Genomic DNA, 6,000 nt, shown 5'->3' on the forward strand with positions numbered 1-6,000 from the left:
AGATCTCCCCGGCAAAGGCGCCAGAAATCCTTCTTGCTACCTATTGAGCACTGGTTGGTTTTCCCTTGAAGAGGAAAGGGTGATGCAGCAAAGTAGCGTAAGTATTTCCCTCAGTTTTTGAGAACCAAGGTATCAATCTAGTAGGAGACTACACGCAAGTCCCCCGTACCTACACAAACAAATAAGAACCTCGCAACCAACGTGATAAAGGGGTTGTCAATCCCTTCATGGTCACTTACGAGAGTGAGATCTGATAGAGATAATAATGATAAGACAAATATTTTTGGTATTTTTATGATATAGATTGAAAGTAAAGATTGTAAAATAAACGGTGCCAGAAAATAACTTGTTGATGGGAGATTAATATAATGGGAGAATAGACCCGGGGGCATAGGTTTCACTAGTGGCTTTTCTCAAGATAGCATAAGTATTACGGTGGGTAAACAAATTACTGTCGAGCAATTGATAGAAAAGCAAATAATTATGAGAATATCTAGGCATGATCATGTATATAGGCATCACGTCCGTGACAAGTAGACCGACTCCTGCCTGCATCTACTACTATTACTCCACACATCGACCGCTATCCAGCATGCATCTAGAGCCTTAAGTTCATAAGAACAGAGTAACGCATTAGGCAAGATGACATGATGTAGAGGGATAAACTCAAGCAATATGATATAAACCCCATATTTTTATCCTCGAGGGCAACAATACAATACATGTCGTTTCCCTTTCTGTCACTGGGATCGAGCACCACAAGATTGAACCCAAAGCTAAGCACTTCTCCCATTGCAAGAAAGATCAATCTAGTAGGCCAAACCAAACTGATAATTCGAAGAGACTTGCATAGATAACCAATCATACATAAAAGATTTCAGAGAAGAATCAAAAATTGTTCATAGATAGACTTGATCATAAACCCACAATTCATCGGATCTCGACAAACACACCGCAAAAAGAGTTACATCGAATAGATCTCCAAGAAGACCGAGGAGAACTTTGTATTGAGATCCAAAGAGAGAGAAGAAGCCATCTAGATACTATCTATGGACCCGAAGGTCTAAAGTAAACTACTCACACATCATCGGAGGGGCCATGGAGTTGATGTAGAGGCCCTCCGTGGTCGATGCCCCCTCCGGCGGAGCTCCGGAAAAGGCCCCAAGATGGGATCTCTTGGGTACAGAAGGTTGCGGCAGTGGAAATATGGTTTCGTGGTGCTCCTGGATGTTTTTGGGGTATATGAATATATATAGGAGGAAGAAGTAGGTCGGTGGAGCCACGAGGGGCCCACGAGGGGGAGGGCGCGCCCCCTGCCTCGTGGCCTCCTCGTTGGTTTCTTGATGTCCACTCCAAGTCCTCTGGATCACGTTTGTTCCAAAAATAACTCTCCCGAAGGTTTTATTCCATTTGGATTTTGTTTGATATTCCTTTTCTACGAAACACTGAAATAGGAAAAAAACAATTTGCGCTGGGCCTTGGGTTAGTAGGCTAGTCCCAAAAATAAAAAGTGTGAAATAAAGCCCATTAACATCCAAAACAGATAATATCATAGCATGGAACAATAAAAAATTATAGATACGTTGGCGACGTATCAAAGTACAACACCTTCGGTTCACCGTTCATCTCCATGGTGTTGTATCTGGACAGCCCCTGCACTTGACCATCCACCACAGCATGAACTGGATTGATTTGGGTGCTGCCATTGAGGTGAACCTCGACTGGTGAGGGAGTCCTGGATTAGGGGGTCTCCGGACAGCCGGACTATATCCTTTGGCCGGACTGTTGGACTATGAAGACACAAGATTGAAGACTTCGTATCGTGTCCGGATGGGACTCTACTTGGCGTGGAAGGCAAGCTAGGCAGTACGGATATGTATATCTCCCCCTTTGTAACCGACCTTGTGTAACCCTAGCCCTCTCCGGTGCCTATATAAACCGGAGGGTTTTAGTCCGTAGGACAGCATACAATCATACCATAGGCTAGCTTTTAGGGTTTAGCCTCTCCGATCTCGTGGTAGATCAACTCTTGTACTATCATATTATCAAGAATAAATCAAGCAGGATGTAGGGTTTTACCTCCATCAAGAGGGCCCGAACCTGGATAAAACATCGTGTCCCCTTCCTCCTGTTACCATCGATCCTAGACGCACAGTTCGGGACCCCCTACCCGAGATCCGCCGGTTTTGACACCGACATTGGTGCTTTCATTGAGAGTTCCTCTATGTCGTCGCCGTTAGTCTTGATGGCTCCTTCGATCACCAATAGCGATGCGGTCCAGGGTGAGACTTTTCTCCCCGGACAGATCTTTATATTCGATGGCTTCGCGCTGCGGGCCAACTCACTTGGCCATCTGGAGCAGATCGAGAGTTACGCCCTTGGCCACCAGGTCAGGTTTGGAAGCTTAAACTACACGGCCGATATCCGCGGAGACTTGATCTTCGACGGATTCGAGCCCCTGCCTAGTGCGCCACACGTTCACGATGAGTATGATTTAGCTCTGCCATCGGATAGTGTTCAGGAGATCGCGCCAACAACCGCTCCGACCCTCAATTCGGAGACAGCTGCGCTATCCATGGACGGGTGGATAGACCCTGCCACAGAGGCTGCACCCTCATCAGCGATCGAGCCGAGTATCGACCTTACCCTTCACGGGAGCCATGACGCCGAACTACCGGATTCTTCCCCGGCCACGGACTCTGAACCGCCTACGCCCGTTCCTATCGAATCCGACTGGGCGCCGATCATGGAGTTTACCTCGGCGGATGTTTTTCAGCACTCGCCCTTCGGCGACATACTGAACTCATTAAGGTCTGTCTCCTTGTCAGGAGAGTCCTGGCCAAACTATGTCCGGCAGGATTGGGATGCGGACGATGAAGAAATTCACCGCCCACCCACCACCCACTTAGTAGCCACTGTTGACGACTTAACTGACATGCTCGACTTCGACTCTGAAGACATCGACGGCATGGACGACGATGCGGGAGGCGAAGAGGAACCACTGCCAACAGGGCACTGGACAGCCACCTCGTCATATGACATATATATGGTGGACACACCCAAAGAAGGCAATGGCGACGGGACAGTGGAGGATGAACCCTCCAACAAGCAACCCAAGCGCCGACGTCAGCGGCGCCGCTCTAAATCTCGCCAAAGCAAAAGTGGTGACACCGGCATAGGAGATAATAACACTCCGGACAGTGCCGAAGACGACAACAATCCCCTCCAGCAAGATTTAGGGCAGGAGGATGGAGAAGCCAGCCCTCCTGAGAGAGCGGCAGAGGATGATAATTACATGCCTCCCTCCGAAGACAAGGCAAGCCTCGATGATGACGAATTCGTCGTGCCTGAGGATCCCGTCGAACAAGAGCGCTTCAAGCGCTGGCTTATAGCAATGGCAAATAGCCTTAAGAAAAAGCAACAGCGGCTTCAAGCTGACCAGGATCTGCTAGCTGACAGATGGACTGAAGTCTTGGCGGTCGAGGAATATAAAGTCGAGCGCCCCTCCAAGAGTTACCCAAAGCGCAGGTTGCTACCCCGACTAGAGGAGGAAGCAATAAAACCTACATCTCCAGCGCATGACGTGGCTGACCGGCCACCTCGTGGCCACGACAAAGAGGCATTCGAGCCAAAAGTTCAGCCTGCACCCCGACGCCACTCAAATAAAAATGACAAGGCATGGGGAAACATGCTAGACCTACGAGACGTATTGGAGGACAAAGCAAAACATGCAAGATCGATCTACGGATCAGGAGGGCACGCCACTATGCGAGATGATAACCGTCACGCCGGATACAGTAAAAGTAAATCCGGTCAGGCCGAACACAGCGGGCAAGACTCATTTGTGCTGCGTCGCGATATAGCCCAGTACAGAGGCACCGCACACCCCCTATGCTTCACAGATGAAGTAATGGATCATCAAATCCCAGAGGGTTTGAAACCAGTAAATATAGAATCATACGATGACACAACAGATCCTGCGGTATGGATCGAGGACTCCCTCCTGCACATCCACATGCCCCGCGGTGACGATCTACACACCATCAAATACCTCCCACTTAAACTAAAAGGACCAGCTCGGCATTGGCTCAACAGCCTGCCAGCAGAATCCATTGGCTGTTGCGAGGATCTAGAAGCCGCATTCCTTGACAACTTCCAGGGCACTTATGTGCGACCACCAGATGCCGATGACTTGAGCCACATAATTCAGCAGCCAAAGGAATCGGCCAGGCAATTCTGGACACGGTTCCTAACAAAGAAAAATCAAATCATTGACTGTCCGGATGCAGAGGCCCTAGCAGCTTTTAAGCACAACATCTGCGACGAGTGGCTCGCTCGGCACCTTGGCCAAGAAAAGCCGAAATCTATGGCAGCCCTCACGACACTCATGACCCGCTTTTAAGCGGGAGAAGACAGCTGGCTAGCTCGCAGCAATAACATATCAAAGAACCATGGTACTTCGGATACCAAGGATGGCAATGGTAGGTCACGTCGCAATAAACACAAGCGCCGCATTAACAGCGACAATACAGAGGATACGACAGTCAATGCCGGATTCAAAGGCTCTAAACCCGGTCAGCGGAAAAAGCCATTTAAAAGAAGCACTCCGGGCCCGTCCAGTTTGGACCGTATACTCGATTGCTCGTGTCAAATACACGGCACCCCCGACAAGCCAGCCAACCACACCAACAGGGATTGTTGGGTTTTCAAGCAGGCCGGCAAGTTAAATGCCAAAAACAAAGATAAGGGGTCGCATAGCGGTGACGAGGAGGAGCCCCGGCAGCCGAACACTGGAGGACAGAAGAGGTTCCCCCCACAAGTGCAGACGGTGAACATGATATACGCAACCCACATCCCCAAGAGGGAGCGGAAGTGTGCGCTAAGGGACGTATATGTGTTGGAGCCAGTCGCCCCAAAGTTCAACCCATGGTCCTCTTGCCCGATCACCTTCGATCGCAGGGACCACCCCACTAGTATCCGTCATGGTGGATTCGCCGCACTGGTCCTAGACCCAATCATTCACGGATTTCACCTCACTCGAGTCCTTATGGACGGCGGCAGCAGCCTGAACCTGCTTTATCAGGACACAATGCGCAAAATGGGTATAGACCCCTCAAGGATCAAACCCACAAAAACAACCTTCAAAGGCGTCATACCAGGTGTAGATGCCCATTGCACAGGCTCAGTGACACTGGAAGTGATCTTCGGATCCCCGGATAACTTCCGAAGCGAGGAGTTAATCTTCGATATATTCCCGTTCCGCAGTGGCTATCATGCACTGCTCGGGCGAACCACATTTGCGAGATTCAATGCGGTACCGCATTATGCATACCTCAAGCTCAAGATGCCGGGACCTCGGGGGGTCATCACAGTTAATGGAAACACAGAGCGCTCTCTCCGCATGGAGGAGCACACTCCGGCCCTTGCAGCAGAAGCGCAAAGCAGCCTCTTAAGGCAATCCACTAGTTCGGCGATTAAGGACCCGGACACCTTCAAACGCGCCCGGAGTAATCGGCAGCAAGACTGCCCAGCATGTTCCGAGCTCTCATAGCAATGCGGCCCCCACCCCAGCACCAGCCAAACTGCGAAATCCGTGCCACACGTACATAATTACGCATTAAAAATACCATGGGCACAGGTGGGGAGGGGGGCACGACTACGGCACGCCCCAAGACGCGGCTCAACTACACTAGGGGCTTCCCGCTTTGTTATTTTTCTCTTTCAGGACTTTAATCTCTCGAAACCCTGTCCGGCAGCACGATCACCGGACACATGATGCAGCAACCAAGGAGGCAGAAAGCTACGTCGCACCATGGAACTCCCAGGTGGATTACGATAACGAGTGAAATACTTGCTTTAATACCATTCCTCAGCTTGCCCTTGGAGGGGACATGTCAAATAGTCCTACTTTTTTCTTACCGCACTACTTGTATCATTCTGCTTTAACGCACCTTTTTGAATAAACAACGCATAGCACTGAGACTATTATTGCATTCTTAT

Source organism: Triticum urartu, chromosome 1A, assembly GCF_056163025.1.
Source record: "Triticum urartu cultivar PI428250 chromosome 1A, HENAU_Tu73, whole genome shotgun sequence".
Classification (NCBI taxonomy): Eukaryota; Viridiplantae; Streptophyta; class Magnoliopsida; order Poales; family Poaceae; genus Triticum; species Triticum urartu.